This window comes from Oncorhynchus nerka, unplaced genomic scaffold, assembly GCF_034236695.1.
Source record: "Oncorhynchus nerka isolate Pitt River unplaced genomic scaffold, Oner_Uvic_2.0 unplaced_scaffold_1130, whole genome shotgun sequence".
Taxonomy (NCBI): Eukaryota; Metazoa; Chordata; class Actinopteri; order Salmoniformes; family Salmonidae; genus Oncorhynchus; species Oncorhynchus nerka.
In genome coordinates this window covers 70251-88980 of record NW_027040196.1, presented here as the reverse complement: position 1 = coordinate 88980, position 18730 = coordinate 70251, and the positions used below count along the sequence as shown (strand labels likewise).

Sequence of the window (18730 nt, the reverse complement as noted above, 5' to 3'; positions counted from 1 at the left end):
CTTAGACCATTCCTCCATACAGATCTTAGACCAGGCCTCCATACAGAACCCATACAGATCTTAGACCATTCCTCCATACAGAACCCATACAGATCTTAGACCTCCATACAGAACCCTTACAGATCCTTCATATCCTTTGTCTGTGCTTGTGTACCGCCCTCCTCAATTCAAACCACAGGATTTCAATGGACTTCAAGTCCGGAGACTGAGATGTGTTGGGGAATAATCAGAATTGGTGGGTAACATAGATAAGATGTTTTATTTTCATGATATGCTTATGAGTTATTTCTCATAAGAATGTATTTTGTTGTACTATAGTGGTGGCCATTGGCAGTTATCTGTTCTATGTCAAGACTAAGTTGCATGGGCCGCAGAGAGGGGAGGGGTCAAGGTGTCATCATGTGTAAACATATATTTTGCTCCACTGTGTCTGTGTGCCAGTCACTCCCTACTTTTCCCATCGGGGAGAGGAGGATGGCAGTGTCTGGAATCATTCTATGCTCCCTCTAATGTTGTCCCTATCTTAACCTATAGCAGTCACTCTCCTCTCCGTGAGTTTGTCCTCTGATTGGTTGTATTTAGAATTGGTTGTATCTAAATGACAATTTGATATATATCATAGGGTGAGGGTAATGTCTTGGTACCATTTTGTACCAAGGACGAGATAAGAGCTTTGTAAAATAAAATAAAATAAAAAGGTGAGGTATTGAAAACAGGGGTGTCGATAATTATGACCCCCTACCGTTTTGAGAGAAAATAAAATTACTTGTTAAAACAAAATATATTTTTCTTATCAATGTTATTATTATACAATAACACAAACAAAACATTTTGAGGATAAAATGATCTCATCTTTATAAAGGGTGTCAATAATGTATTTCTACTCATCTTTATAAAGGGTGTCAATAATGTATTTGTACTCATCTGCTCATCTTTATAAAGGGTGTCAATAATGTATTTCTGCTCATCTTTATAAAGGGTGTCAATAATGTATTTCTGCTCATCTTTATAAAGGGTGTCAATAATGTATTTCTGCTCATCTTTATAAAGGGTGTCAATCATTTCGGACCCCCCCACTGTAGGTCACTGTAAACAGCAATACGAGGTTCAACCATTAGTTCTAACTCCACCTTTCATACTCTCAGCATAATGTGTTGAGCGTGACCATGTGAGAGCTACATCTAGGCCGGCTACTAAAACAAAACACTTACGAGAGGTCAAAAGGGTCAGAAGACACCCAAAATGATTGATCATTTTGATTGATCGATCGATTGGTTGGTTGGTTGAGGAGCACTCACTTGACCCCAGCGGAGAAGCTGGCTACAGGGAAGAACAGTCCGTCAGAGTTGAAGTTCTCGAACATCCCCTGGACGGGCTGACCGTTGATACGGAAGGATATACTGGGAGCGCTGAGGTCCAGACAACAGCTGACCACGTCATCCACACGGAGGAGATGTTGATTGGGTGAGCTCACTGTCCTGGCGATGCAGCCTGAGAGAGAGGGAGGAGGGAGGAGGGGGAGGGAGGGAAGGAGATGGAGAGAGGGAGGGAGAGAAGGGTAGAGGAGAGAGGGAGGAAGGGTAGAGGAGAGAGGGGGTAGAGGAGAGGAGAAAGGGGGTAGAGGAGAGGAGAGGAAAGAGGGAGGAAGGGGAGAATAGAGAGGGGGTGGAGGAGATGAGAGAGGTAGTAAGGGGTAGAGGAGAGGGGGAGTAGGGGTAGAGTAGAGAGAGGGTAGATGAGAGGAGAGAGGGGTAGAGAGAGAGAGGGTAGAGGAGAGGAGAGGAGAGAGGGGGTAGAGGAGAGAGAGAGGAGAGAGGGGGTAGAGGAGAGGAGAGAGGGAGGAAGGGTAGAGGAGAGAGGGAGTAGAGAGGATGGAGATGGAGGAAGGGTAGAGGAGAGAGAGCCTGAGAGAGAGGGGAGAGGAGGAAGGGAGAGAGAGAGGAGAGGGGAGAGAGAGAGGGGTAGAGGAGAGGAGGGAGAGAGGGAGGAAGGGTAGAGGAGAGAGAGAGTAGAGGAGAGGAGAGAGGGGAGGAAGGGTAGAGGAGAGAGGGAGGAGAGAGGGGAGGAGAGGGAGAGGGGGTAGAGGAGAGGGGGAGAGGGGGAGAGGAGGAGAGAGGGGGTAGAGGAGAGGAGAGGAGAGAGGGGGTAGAGGAGGAGAGGAGGAGAGGAGAGAGGGGGTAGAGGAGAGGAGGAGAGGGAGAGGAGAGAGGGGTAGAGGAGAGGAGAGAGGGGGTAGAGAGAGGAGAGGGGAGAGGGGGTAGAGGAGAGGAGAGAGGGGGTAGAGAGAGAGGAGAGGAGAGAGGGGGTAGAGGAGAGGAGAGAGGGGGAGAGAGGGAGGAGAGAGAGAGAGGGGGAGGAGGAGAGGGGAGAGGAGAGAGAGGGGGTAGAGGGAGAGAGGGAGAGAGAGGGTAGAGGAGAGGAGAGAGGGGGTAGAGGGAGGAGAGGAGAGAGGGGGAGGGGAGAGAGGGAGAGGGAGGAGAGAGGGGTAGAGGAGAGAGGGGGAAGAGGAGAGGAGAGAGGGGGTAGAGGAGAGAAGAGGAGAGAGGGGGTAGAGGAGAGGAGAGGAGAGAGGGGGAGAGAGGAGAGAGAGAGGAGGGAGAGGAGAGAGGGGGTAGAGGAGAGGAGAGAGGGGGTCCAGAGGAGAGGAGAGGAGAAGAGAGAGAGAGAGAGAGAGGGGGTAGAGGATAGGAGAGAGGGGGTAGAGGAGAGGAGAGGAGAGAGAGAGAGGAGGGAGAGAGGGGGAGAGGAGAGAGGGGGTAGAGGAGAGGAGAGGAGAGAGGGGGGGGAGAGGAGAGGAGAGAGGGGGTAGAGGAGAGGAGAGAGGGGGTAGAGGAGAGGGGGAGAGGAGAGGAGAGAGGGGGTAGAGGAGAGAGGGGGAAGAGGAGAGGAGAGAGGGGGTAGAGGAGAGAGAGAGAGGGGAAGAGGAGAGGAGAGAGGGGGTAGAGGAGAGGGGAGAGGAGAGGAGAGGGGGTAGAGGGAGAGAGGGGGTAGAGGAGAGGAGAGAGGGGGTAGAGGAGAGAGAGAGAGAGGGTAGAGGAGAGGGGAGAGGGGGAGAGAGGAGAGGAGAGGAGAGAGGGGGTAGAGGAGAGGAGAGGAGAGAGGGGGTAGAGGAGATACCCCTCAGGAGAGAGGGGGAGAGGGAGGAAGGGTAGAGGAGAGAGGGGGTAGAGGAGAGGAGAGGAGAGAGGGGGTAGAGGAGAGAGAGAGGGGGTAGAGGAGAGAGGGGAGAGAGAGAGGGAGAGAGGAGAGAGAGGGGGTAGAGGAGAGGGGTAGAGGAGAGGGGAGAGAGGAGGGAGAGAGAGGGAGGGGGGTAGAGAGAGAAGGGGAAGAGGAGAGGAGAGAGGGAGGAAGGGCAGAGGAGAGAACATATTTTCTAAACAACACACACACAGACCCAGTGTAACAGACAGAGTTGCCTTGGAAACCAACATCATTGTTTTTCACTACCCAACGATTCCACTGCATATAAGGACATCAAATAAGTCAGATCTGATATTTGATGACCCCTGTCAAGAAGCAGGGAGTGTGTGTGTGTGTGTGTGTGTGTGTGTGTGTGTGTGTGTGTGTGTGTGTGTGTGTGTGTGTGTGTGTGTGTGTGTGTGTGTGTGTGTGTGCTTGCGTGCGTGCGTGCGTGCGTGCGTGCGTGCTTGCGTGCGTGTGTGTGTGTGTGTGTGTGTTGCTGCCTTTGCAGTAAAACTGACAGTGACGTGAAATAACCAACAGGCAGCCAAGTGTAGTATTTATATGGCTTCATACACTGCAGTTGGCCTGATGCAACAACATGAATATTCACCTCCTCAGCCTCTCTTTCAAAGGGAGCAAACACTCTGCATTATTCCTACAGGATCTCTACGCTCTGGACACTACAGACACGCCTGCAGCACCCGTCTAGACCACAGGGCTCTGTGCAGAAGTGGTGGGGAGCAGGAAGCCATTTGGTGGGGAGCAGGAAGCCATTTGGACAGGAACAGGAAGTGACACACGACCATATTCTCCAACGTGAGATATTCAGCTTCAAACCCAGGAAACAAAGACATCCTCTCAACCACCACACAGCATTCTGGGGGATCATTACCCCTCACACAGCATTCTGGGGGATCATTACCCCTCACACAGCATTCTGGGGGATCATTACCCCTCACACAGCATTCTGGGGGAACATTACCCCTCACACAGCATTCTGGGGGAACATTACCCCTCACACAGCATTCTGGGGGAACATTACCCCTCACACAGCATTCTGGGGGAACATTACCCCTCACACAGCATTCTGGGGGAACATTACCCCCTCACACAGCATTCTGGGGGAACATTACCCCTCACACAGCATTCTGGGGAACATTACCCCTCACACAGCATTCTGGGGGAACATTACCCCTCACACAGCATTCTGGGGGAACATTACCCCTCACACAGCATTCTGGGGGATGATTACCCCTCACATAGCATTCTGGGGGAACATTACCCCTCTATCAACACTCAATTACACCCATCTCCTGTGTCTCACTACCCACACAACTCAAACTAGGTAGCCCACTCACATCACACTAGACCAGAGGACTAGAGTAACTATCTAACCTGAAGGTAGCCCACTCATATCACACTAGACCAGAGGACTAGAGTAACTATCTAACCTGAAGTGAATATAATATAGTAACTATCTAACCTGACCACAGGTGAATATAATATAGTAACTATCTAACCTGACTACAGGTGAATATAATATAGTAACTATCTAACCTGACCACAGGTGAATATAATATAGTAACTATCTAACCTGACTACAGGTGAATATAATATAGTAACTATCTAACCTGACTACAGGTGAATATAATATAGTAACTATCTAACCTGACTACAGGTGAATATAATATAGTAACTATCTAACCTGAAGTGAATATAATATAGTAACTATCTAACCTGACTACAGGTGAATATAATATAGTAACTATCTCACCTGACCACAGGTGAATATAATATAGTAACTATCTAACCTGACCACAGGTGAATATAATATAGTAACTATCTCACCTGACCACAGGTGAATATAATATAGTAACTATCTCACCTGACCACAGGTGAATATAACAGACTAGCTATCTAACCTGACTACAGGTGAATATAACAGACTAGCTATCTAACCTGACTACAGGTGAATATAACAGACTAGCCATCTCACCTGACCATAGGTGAATATAACAGACTAGCTATCTAACCTGACTACAGGTGAATATAACAGACTAGCTATCTAACCTGACCACAGGCGAATATAACAGACTAGCTATCTAACCTGACTACAGGTGAATATAACAGACTAGCTATCTAACCTGACCACAGGCGAATATAACAGACTAGCCATCTCACCTGACCACAGGTGAATATAACAGACTAGCCATCTCACCTGACCACAGGTGAATATAACAGACTAGCCATCTCACCTGACCACAGGTGAATATAATAGACTAGCTATCTAACCTGACCACAGGTGAATATAATATAGTAACTATCTCACCTGACCACAGGTGAATATAATATAGTAACTATCTAACCTGACCACAGGTGAATATAATATAGTAACTATCTCACCTGACCACAGGTGAATATAATATAGTAACTATCTCACCTGACCACAGGTGAATATAATATAGTAACTATCTAACCTGACCACAGGTGAATATAACAGACTAGCTATCTTACCTGACCACAGGTGAATATAATATAGTAACTATCTCACCTGACCACAGGTGAATATAACAGACTAGCTATCTAACCTGACTACAGGTGAATATAACAGACTAGCTATCTAACCTGACTACAGGTGAATATAACAGACTAACCATCTCACCTGACCACAGGTGAATATAATAGACTAGCTATCTTACCTGACCACAGGTGAATATAATATAGTAACTATCTCACCTGACCACATGTGAATATAATATAGTAACTATCTAACCTGACCACAGGTGAATATAATATAGTAACTATCTAACCTGACTACAGGTGAATATAATATAGTAACTATCTAACCTGACCACAGGTGAATATAATATAGTAACTATCTAACCTGACTACAGGTGAATATAATATAGTAACTATCTAACCTGACTACAGGTGAATATAATATAGTAACTATCTAACCTGACTACAGGTGAATATAATATAGTAACTATCTAACCTGAAGTGAATATAATATAGTAACTATCTAACCTGACTACAGGTGAATATAATATAGTAACTATCTCACCTGACCACAGGTGAATATAATATAGTAACTATCTAACCTGACCACAGGTGAATATAATATAGTAACTATCTCACCTGACCACAGGTGAATATAATATAGTAACTATCTCACCTGACCACAGGTGAATATAACAGACTAGCTATCTAACCTGACTACAGGTGAATATAACAGACTAGCTATCTAACCTGACTACAGGTGAATATAACAGACTAGCCATCTCACCTGACCATAGGTGAATATAACAGACTAGCTATCTAACCTGACTACAGGTGAATATAACAGACTAGCTATCTAACCTGACCACAGGCGAATATAACAGACTAGCTATCTAACCTGACTACAGGTGAATATAACAGACTAGCTATCTAACCTGACCACAGGCGAATATAACAGACTAGCCATCTCACCTGACCACAGGTGAATATAACAGACTATATCTCACCTGACCACAGGTGAATATAACAGACTAGCCATCTCACCTGACCACAGGTGAATATAATAGACTAGCTATCTAACCTGACCACAGGTGAATATAATATAGTAACTATCTCACCTGACCACAGGTGAATATAATATAGTAACTATCTAACCTGACCACAGGTGAATATAATATAGTAACTATCTCACCTGACCACAGGTGAATATAATATAGTAACTATCTCACCTGACCACAGGTGAATATAATATAGTAACTATCTAACCTGACCACAGGTGAATATAACAGACTAGCTATCTTACCTGACCACAGGTGAATATAATATAGTAACTATCTCACCTGACCACAGGTGAATATAACAGACTAGCTATCTAACCTGACTACAGGTGAATATAACAGACTAGCTATCTAACCTGACTACAGGTGAATATAACAGACTAACCATCTCACCTGACCACAGGTGAATATAATAGACTAACCTATCTTACCTGACCACAGGTGAATATAATATAGTAACTATCTCACCTGACCACAGGTGAATATAATATAGTAACTATCTAACCTGACCACAGGTGAATATAATATAGTAACTATCTCACCTGACCACAGGTGAATATAATATAGTAACTATCTCACCTGACCACAGGTGAATATAACAGACTAGCTATCTAACCTGACTACAGGTGAATATAATATAGTAACTATCTAACCTGACCACAGGTGAATATAATATAGTAACTATCTCACCTGACCACAGGTGAATATAATATAGTAACTATCTAACCTGACCACAGGTGAATATAACAGACTAGCTATCTTACCTGACCACAGGTGAATATAATATAGTAACTATCTCACCTGACCACAGGTGAATATAACAGACTAGCTATCTAACCTGACTACAGGTGAATATAACAGACTAGCTATCTAACCTGACTACAGGTGAATATAACAGACTAACCATCTCACCTGACCACAGGTGAATATAATAGACTAGCTATCTTACCTGACCACAGGTGAATATAATATAGTAACTATCTCACCTGACCACATGTGAATATAATATAGTAACTATCTAACCTGACCACAGGTGAATATAATATAGTAACTATCTCACCTGACCACAGGTGAATATAATATAGTAACTATCTCACCTGACCACAGGTGAATATAACAGACTAGCTATCTAACCTGACTACAGGTGAATATAATATAGTAACTATCTAACCTGACCACAGGTGAATATAATATAGTAACTATCTCACCTGACCACAGGTGAATATAATATAGTAACTATCTAACCTGACCACAGGTGAATATAACAGACTAGCTATCTTACCTGACCACAGGTGAATATAATATAGTAACTATCTCACCTGACCACAGGTGAATATAACAGACTAGCTATCTAACCTGACTACAGGTGAATATAACAGACTAGCTATCTAACCTGACTACAGGTGAATATAACAGACTAACCATCTCACCTGACCACAGGTGAATATAATATAGTAACTATCTCACCTGACCACAGGTGAATATAACAGACTAGCTATCTAACCTGACTACAGGTGAATATAACAGACTAGCTATCTAACCTGACTACAGGTGAATATAATATAGTAACTATCTCACCTGACCACAGGTGAATATAATATAGTAACTATCTAACCTGACCACAGGTGAATATAATAGGCTAGCTATCTAACCTGACTACAGGTGAATATAATATAGTAACTATCTCACCTGACCACAGGTGAATATAATATAGTAACTATCTAACCTGACCACAGGTGAATATAATAGGCTAGCTATCTAACCTGACTACAGGTGAATATAATATAGTAACTATCTAACCTGACCACAGGTGAATATAATAGGCTAGCTATCTAACCTGACTACAGGTGAATATAATATAGTAACTATCTCACCTGACCACAGGTGAATATAATATAGTAACTATCTCACCTGACCACAGGTGAATATAATATAGTAACTATCTCACCTGACCACAGGTGAATATAATATAGTAACTATCTCACCTGACCACAGGTGAATATAATATAGTAACTATCTCACCTGACCACAGGTGAATATAATAGGCTAGCTATCTAACCTGACTACAGGTGAATATAATATAGTAACTATCTCACCTGACCACAGGTGAATATAATATAGTAACTATCTAACCTGACTACAGGTGAATATAATAGGCTAGCTATCTAACCTGACTACAGGTGAATATAACAGACTAGCTATCTAACCTGACTACAGGTGAATATAATATAGTAACTATCTAACCTGATCACAGGTGCATATAATATAGTAACTATCTCACCTGACCACAGGTGCAAGCCGTCGAAGCCGTAGGAGTACAGGTCGTCACCGAGCCCGTTTCCCCCCCAGCCCTCCCCTCCCCCGGGGTAGGGTTGGTAGCCGTCCGTGGTGGCCCAGCCCACTCTGAGATGTGTGGCTTCGGCCGTAACGAAGGGTAACACCTGGTCCACCATCAGCTCATAATACCACTTCCTGTACTGGGCGGAGCCTTCACTCACACCCAGGAAGATGTTAGGCCTCATGCTGCCATGTGGGAAGAAGGATAACAAGGGGTTAATGTCGGTTAGAGTTCAATACTGGAACAATGTTGTTTTTCTTGTCTATATTGAATACATAATTTAAACATTCACAGTGTAGGTTGGAACAAGTATGTGAACCCCTCCCAAGGCTAATGACTTCTCCAAAAGCTAATTGGAGTCAGGAGTCAACTAAGCTCGAGTCCAATCAATGAGACGAGATTGGATATGTTGGTTAGAGCTGCCTTGTCCTATAAAAAACACTCAAAAAAATGTTGTTTGCTTCTCAAGAAGCATTGCCTGATGTGAACCATACTTCAAACAAAAGAGATCTCAGAAGACCTACGATTAAGAATTGTTGACTTTCATAAAGCTGGAAAGGGTTGCAAAAGTATCTCTAAAAGCCACAACGTTCATCAGTTCACAGTAAGACACATTGTCTGTAAATTGAGAAAGTTCAGCACTGTTGCTGCTCTCCCTGGGAGTGGCCTTCCTGCAAAGAGGACTGCAAGAGCACAGCGCAGAATGCTCAATGAGGTTAAGAAGAATCCTAGAGTGTCAGCTAAAGATTTACAGAAATCTCTGGAACACGCTTACATCTCTGTTGACGAGTCTACGATACGTAAAACACTAAACAAGAATGGTGTTCATGGGAGGACACCACGGAAGAAGCCACTGCTATCCAAAAAAAACATTGCTGCACGTCTGAAGTTTGCAGAAGAGCAACTGGATGTTCCACAGCGCTACTGGCAAAATATTCTGTGGACAGATGGAACTACAGTTGAGTTGTTTGGAAGGAACACACAACACTATGTGTGAAGAAAAAAGGCACAGGACACCAACATCAAAACCTCATCCCAACTGTAAACCATGGTTTGGGGATGCTTTGCTGCCTCAGGGCCTGAACAGCTTACTATCATCGACGGAAAGATTCATTCCCAAGTTTATCGAGACATTTTGCAGGAGAATGTAAGGCTATCTGTTCGCCAATTGAAGCTCAACAGAAGTTGGGTGATGAAACAGGACAAAGACCCAGAACACAGAAGTAAATCAACAACAGAATTGCTTCAACAGAAGAAAAAACGCCTTCTGGAGTGGCCCAGTCAGAGTCCTGACCTCAACCCGATTGAGATGCTGTAGCATGACCTCAAGAGAGCAGTTCACACAAGACATCCCAAGAATATTGCTGAACTGAAACAGTTTTGTAAAGAGGAATGGTCCAAAATTCCTCCTGATCGTTGTGCAGGTCTGATCCACAACTACAGAAAACGTTTGGTTGAGGTCATTGCTGCCAAAGGAGGGTCAACCAGTTATTAAATCCAAGGGTTCACCTACTGGTTGAGGTCATTGCTGCCAAAGGAGGGTTAACCAGTTATTAAATCCAAGGGTTCACCTACTTTTCCCACCCTGCACTGTGAATGTTTACACAGTGTGTTCAATAAAGACACGAAAACATATAATTGTTTGTGTGTTATGAGTTTAAAGCAGACTGTGTTTGTCTGTTGTTGTGACCTAGATGAAGATCAGATCAAATGTTATGACCAATTTATGTAGAAATCCAGGTATTTCCAAAGGGTTCACATACTGTTTCTTGTATACAAACAAGGTCAACATAAACATATTACATATCGAGACACATTTTCAATATTTCTAAAAGTTTTGTACATATTGCTTTTTGTTTTTACTGATAGAATTTAAATATTATTTTGAAATGATCTTAACCAATGTGAAGAGGTGTTTGTTCTCCTCCCACCTCATTTGATGGATAAAGAATCTGCCCTTTAAAAATAAATCAACCAACAATGAAAACTAAATCAGGGTCCATTTAATTTGGATCAAAATAAAAAATCCTATCAGACAAATTAACATTAAATAGTCGTTTCTTTAAAATAAAATCTTCTAACTCACTCCAATTATCTTCTGACATAAGAACAGTCCCAAAATAAATGGTCAAGAGGCTCTGGGTCACAACCACAAAATACACATTTGTTTTCAACAGCTATTTAGAATCTGTGTATAATAAAGGTCTTTACAGGCTTGACTGCTGTTGTTAGCACAGACCGCTCAGATCAATCCTTAAAGACATGGGTTTAAAAAGGTGTGAATGGGTGTAGACAATGAAGGGCTCTCCAGTAGGCACCAAAACATTCAAAGGCTATTTTCTCAAAAGTGAGTTTACATGTTTATCAACTTTCAAAGCAAAATTACTCTCCCATTGTTCCTCAACTGTAATGATCTGCCGTGTTAAGGCTCTGAGTCTCTACTTTTATCCAATGTAAAAATTAAAAATTAAATCTAAATGTTCTACATTTGACAGATTTCAGCCGGTCAGTCACAAATGTGATATTTCATTTTCCTTCTTTTCTTTTATACATTTGCAAAAAGTTCTAAAAATCTGTTTTTGTTTTGTTAATATGAGGTAATGTGATGTCATTATGAGGTATTGTGATGTCATTATGAGGTATTGTGATTTCATTATGAGGTATTGTGATGTCATTATGAGGTATTGTGATGTCATTATGAGGTATTGTGATGTCATTATGAGGTATTGTGATGTCATTATGAGGTATTGTGATTTCATTATGAGGTATTGTGATGTCATTATGAGGTATTGTGATGTCATTATGAGGTATTGTGATGTCATTATGAGGTATTGTGATGTCATTATCGGGTATTGTGATTTCATTATGAGGTAATGTGATTTCATTATGAGGTAATGTGATTTCATTATGAGGTAATGTGATTTCATTATGAGGTATTGTGATGGCATTATGAGGTATTGTGATTTCATTATGAGGTAATGTGATTTCATTATGAGGTAATGTGATTTCATTATGAGGTAATGTGATGGCATTATGAGGTATTGTGATTTCATTATGAGGTATTGTGATGGCATTATGAGGTATTGTGATGTCATTATGAGGTATTGTGATTTCATTATGAGGTATTGTGATGGCATTATGAGGTATTGTGATGTCATTATGAGGTATTGTGATGGCATTAGCGGGTATTGTGATGTCATTATGCGGGTATTGTGATGGCATTATGAGGTATTGTGATTGAGGTATTGTGATGGCATTATGAGGTATTGTGATGTCATTATGAGGTATTGTGATGGCATTATGAGGTATTGTGATGTCATTATGAGGTATTGTGATGTCATTATCGGGTATTGTGATGTCATTATGAGGTATTGCGATGTCATTGTGGGATATTGTGATGTCATTACGAGGTATTGTAATGTCATTATGGGGTATTGTGATGTCATTATGGGTTATTGTGTGTAGATTGATGAGGGTTTGGGTTAGGTTTAGGGTTAGGGTTAGGGTTAGGGTTCGGGTTAGGGTTAGAGTTAGGGGAGATGGAGGAAGAAGGCTGTACCTGCTGACATGGTTGACAAGTCGTGTCTGTAGAAGCAGGTCTCTGCCAGGTAGCAGGTTGTCACAGATCAGGTGTTGGTTGGACCGCACGGCCACGCCATGACAGACACACAGAGAACAGAGCACGTCCAGAACCTGTTGGGTTAACACAGAGAACAGACCATGATACAGATCAGGTGTTGGTTGGAACAACAACATTCAGAGTGTAGGCTACATTATTGCTCTAATCTGCAACTTAACTTAATGTTGTTGACAGTGGAGGAGGTATTGGACATAAAACATCTACAGAGTGGAAACATGGAACCCCAGGCCTTTCTACTTAAGGCTCAACCAACACTACTCACTGGAGAGAAAGTACAGGCCTTTCTACTTAAGGCTCAACCAACACTACTCACTGGAGAGAAAGTACAGGCCTTTCTACTTAAGGCTCAACCAACACAGGCCTTTCTACTTAAGGCTCACCCAACACTACTCACTGGAGAGAAAGTACAGGCCTTTCTACTTAAGGCTCACCCAACACTACTCACTGGAGAGAAAGTACAGGCCTTTCTACTTAAGGCTCAACCAACACTACTCACTGGAGAGAAAGTACAGGCCTTTCTACTTAAGGCTGACCCAACACTACTCACTGGAGAGAAAGTACAGGCCTTTCTACTTAAGGCTCACCCAACACTACTCACTGGAGAGAAAGTACAGGCCTTTCTACTTAAGGCTCAACCAACACTACTCACTGGAGAGAAAGTACAGGCATTTCTACTTAAGGCTCACCCAACACTACTCACTGGAGAGAAAGTACAGGCCTTTCTACTTAAGGCTCAACCAACACTACTCACTGGAGAGAAAGTACAGGCCTTTCTACTTAAGGCTCAACCAACACTACTCACTGGAGAGAAAGTACAGGCCTTTCTACTTAAGGCTCACCCAACACTACTCACTGGAGAGAAAGTACAGGCCTTTCTACTTAAGGCTCAACCAACACTACTCACTGGAGAGAAAGTACAGGCCTTTCTACTTAAGGCTCAACCAACACTACTCACTGGAGAGAAAGTACAGGCCTTTCTACTTAAGGCTGACCCAACACTACTCACTGGAGAGAAAGTACAGGCCTTTCTACTTAAGGCTCAACCAACACTACTCACTGGAGAGAAAGTACAGGCCTTTCTACTTAAGGCTGACCCAACACTACTCACTGGAGAGAAAGTACAGGCCTTTCTGCTTAAGGCTCACCCAACACTACTCACTGGAGAGAAAGTACAGGCCTTTCTACTTAAGGCTCAACCAACACTACTCACTGGAGAGAAAGTACAGGCCTTTCTACTTAAGGCTGACCCAACACTACTCACTGGAGAGAAAGTACAGGCCTTTCTACTTAAGGCTCACCCAACACTACTCACTGGAGAAAGTACAGGCCTTTCTACTTAAGGCTCAACCAACACTACTCACTGGAGAGAAAGTACAGGCATTTCTACTTAAGGCTCACCCAACACTACTCACTGGAGAGAAAGTACAGGCCTTTCTACTTAAGGCTCAACCAACACTACTCACTGGAGAGAAAGTACAGGCCTTTCTACTTAAGGCTCAACCAACACTACTCACTGGAGAGAAAGTACAGGCCTTTCTACTTAAGGCTCACCCAACACTACTCACTGGAGAGAAAGTACAGGCCTTTCTACTTAAGGCTCAACCAACACTACTCACTGGAGAGAAAGTACAGGCCTTTCTACTTAAGGCTCAACCAACACTACTCACTGGAGAGAAAGTACAGGCCTTTCTACTTAAGGCTGACCCAACACTACTCACTGGAGAGAAAGTACAGGCCTTTCTACTTAAGGCTCAACCAACACTACTCACTGGAGAGAAAGTACAGGCCTTTCTACTTAAGGCTGACCCAACACTACTCACTGGAGAGAAAGTACAGGCCTTTCTGCTTAAGGCTCACCCAACACTACTCACTGGAGAGAAAGTACAGGCCTTTCTACTTAAGGCTCACCCAACACTACTCACTGGAGAGAAAGTACAGGCCTTTCTACTTAAGGCTCAACCAACACTACTCACTGGAGAGAAAGTACAGGCCTTTCTACTTAAGGCTCACCCAACACTACTCACTGGAGAGAAAGTACAGGCCTTTCTACTTAAGGCTCACCCAACACTACTCACTGGAGAGAAAGTACAGGCCTTTCTACTTAAGGCTCACCCAACACTACTCACTGGAGAGAAAGTACAGGCCTTTCTACTTAAGGCTCACCCAACACTACTCACTGGAGAGAAAGTACAGGCCTTTCTACTTAAGGCTCACCCAACACTACTCACTGGAGAGAAAGTACAGGCCATTTCAATCATTTAGATGTAGCAACATGACCAAGCCTTTCAGTAATGTCGGGTCCATTATAGCAACATGACCAAGCCTTTCAGTAATGTCGGTCCATTAGCTAATCATGTAAAAAACAAGGGGAACATTAAATTATTAAAGTTATTGAGCGCTTAAGTTATTAGCTTGTGTATTGCGTGAACATCTGTGATATACAGCTACATAGTTAGATCGATTTGCTTCAGATCTCAACTCATCAGCTGAAAAAAATAAACATATCCACACTAATACCTCTTCTAAAAATCAATAACAGCACTTATGTCTCTGAAATATTGAAACATTACATGAAATATCATGAAAGAGTGGAATGGTAGAGCCGACCCACTGGTGCAATGTGGTGCTCACACATTTATCATCACAATTCATTGTAAACAAATAGTGAATAAACAATTCATAGTGCATTATGTATATAATCTCTGTTAAATAGGTGGGTCTTCCAAACAGCTAGGAGATCATCCATTCTGTATGTCTATAGTATACAAGGAGCTGGTTACCTATAATACCTGGTTTATAGGTAGGTGGTCTCCTCTACCCACCTTGTGGTTACCTAGAATACCTGGTTTATAGGTAGGTGGGCTCTACCCACCTTGTGGTTACCTAGAATACCTGGTTTATAGGTAGGTGGTCTCCTCTACCCACCTTGTGGTTACCTATAATACCTGGTTTATAGGTAGGTGGTCTCCTCTACCCACCTTGTGGTTATCTATAATACCTGGTTTATAGGTAGGTGGTCTCCTCTACCCACCTTGTGGTTATCTATAATACCTGGTTTATAGGTAGGTGGTCTCCTCTACCCACCTTGTGGTTATCTATAATACCTGGTTTATAGGTAGGTGGTCTCTACCCACCTTGTGGTTACCTATAATACCATGTTTTCTAGCAGAGAGATGATTGACCTTGATGTGTTATCTGATAATTCATAGGTCAGGTGGTCTCCTCACCAGGACCAGTGAAGTTATCTATAATACCTGAACACAACCAGCACAGGTTGGTATCACAACCCACCTTGTGGTTATCTAAACTAACTGTTTATATGGTGAGAGTGGACTCTCCACCAGGTTACACAATGAATACCTGGACATATAGGTAGGTGGAATTACAAAACCCCAACAAACAGGATCCCTGGAATGCCAGGTGGTCTATACCCACCTTGTGGTTATCAAAAGGAGTCAGGTAGAATCCCTGGAATGCCAGGTGGTCTATAAACACCACCTTGTGGTAAACAGGATCCCTGAATGCCAGGTGGTCTATAAACACCAACTTGTGGTTATCTATGAATACCTGGTTTATAAGGTGGTCCAACAAACAGGATCCCTGAATGCCTGGATGAGTTATAAACACCAACACCAACAAACAGGATCCCTGAATGCCTGGTTTATAAGGTGGTCTTTACACCAACAAACAGGATCCCTGAATGCCAGACCAGTTATAAACACCAACAAACAGGTTATCTATGAATGCCAGAGGTAGGTGGTCTAAACTCCAACAAACAGGATCCCTGAATGCCAGATGAGTTATAAACACCAACACCAACAAACAGGATCCCTGAATGCCTGGATGAGTGGTCTACTCTAAACACCAACAAACAGGTTATCTATAATACCTGGTTTACCAGGTATGGTCTCTACCCACAACAGGATCCCTGAATGCCAGACCAGTTATAAACACCACCCACCAACAAACAGGATCCCTGAATGCCAGACCACCTTGTGGTTATCTATAATACCTGGTTTATAAACAGTGGTCTCCTGAATGCCACCTTGATGAGTTATCTATAATACCAACAAACAGGATCCCTGAATGCCTTGTGACCAGTTATCTATAATACCTGGTTTATAGGTAGGTGGTCTCACCCACCTTGTGGTTATCTATAACACCTGGTTTATAAACAGTGATCCCTGAACCAGACCTTGTGGTTATCTATAACAACCTGGTTTATAGGTAGGTGAGTCTCCTCACCCACAAACAGGTTATCTATAATACCTGGTTTATAAGGTGGTCACCAACACCAACAAACAGGTTATCTATAATACCAGATAGGTAGTTATAAACACCACCTTGTGGTTATCTATAATACCTGGTTTATAGGTAGGTGGTCTCTACCCACCTTGTGGTTATCTATAATACCTGGTTTATAGGTAGGTGGTCTCTACCCACCTTGTGGTTATCTATAATACCTGGTTTATGCCAGACCAGTTATAAACACCCACAAACTTGTGGTTATCTATAATACCTGGTTTATAGGTAACACCCACAAACAGGTTATCTGAATGCCTGGTTTATAGGTAGGTGGTCACCAACACCCACCTTGTGGTTATCCCTGAATACCTGGTTTATAAGGTGGTCACCTCACCCACAAACAGGTTATCTATAATACCTGGTTTATAGGTAGGTGGTCTCAACCCACCTTGTGGTTATCTATAATACCTGGTTTATAGGTAGGTGGTCTAAACCCACAAACAGGTTATCTATAATACCTGGTTTATAAAGGTGGTCACCAACTACCCACCTAAACAGGTTATCTATAATGCCTGGTTTATATGAGTGGTCTCTACCCACCTTGTGGTTATCTATAATACCTGGTTTATAGGTAGGTGGTCTCTACCCACCTTGTGGTTGCGTCCATGTTTGAATAGCAGAGAGATGATTGACTTATGATGATGTTCAGAGCTTCAGGACTCTCCACCAGGAACAGTGAAGGACCTCAAGATACCTGAAATGCCAGCACAGAGTTAGTAAACACCAACACACTACTAACAAACTAACTAACCCTGATGATGATGAGAGCTTCAGGATCTCCACCAGGACACAGTGACAGGATCCAGGACATGAATGCCAGGAGTTATAAACACCAACAAACAGGATCCCTGAATGCCAGACCAGTTAAAACACCAACAAACAGGATCCCTGAATGCCAGACGAGTTATAAACACCAACAAACAGGATCCCTGAATGCCAGACGAGTTATAAACACCAACAAACAGGATCCCTGAATGCCAGATGAGTTATAAACACCAACAAACAGGATCCCTGAATGCCAGACCAGTTATAAACACCAACAAACAGGATCCCTGAATGCCAGACCAGTTATAAACACCAACACCAACAAACAGGATCCCTGAATGCCAGATGAGTTATAAACACCAACAAACAGGATCCCTGAATGCCAGACCAGTTATAAACACCAACAAACAGGATCCCTGAATGCCAGACCAGTTATAAACACCAACAAACAGGATCCCTGAATGCCAGATGAGTTATAAACACCAACAAACAGGATCCCTGAATGCCAGATGAGTTATAAACACCAACAAACAGGATCCCTGAATGCCAGATGAGTTATAAACACCAACAAACAGGATCCCTGAATGCCAGACGAGTTATAAACACCAACAAACAGGATCCCTGAATGCCAGACGAGTTATAAACACCAACACAGTTATTTCGCCAGGACACAGTGCAGAACCTCCATCTATAGGCATTTTTTTGGTTTCAAAACATCTCCTGCCACGTCACTGATGCATCGTGAAACAGTGTTGTTTGATGAAGACATTGTCTGTATAGTTTCTTTTGGCCTTTTCCCCCCAGCATTGTTCCAGCCATATCCACGGCAGCAGGAATAATGAAGTCCTCCACAATAGCATGGGTCTTGCCTGTCCTAGCTCACCATATAAGATGCTTCTAGCCCCTTCTTATTAATGGTATCTGTTGCTTTTATACATGTCT

The 18730-nt window shown here is 42.9% G+C and overlaps 1 pseudogene; it reads right to left on the bottom strand.

Moving 5' to 3' along the window:
- Positions 1 to 18730, bottom strand: part of LOC135570070 (ryanodine receptor 2-like) — an 80677-nt pseudogene that overhangs the window by 21381 nt on the left and 40566 nt on the right.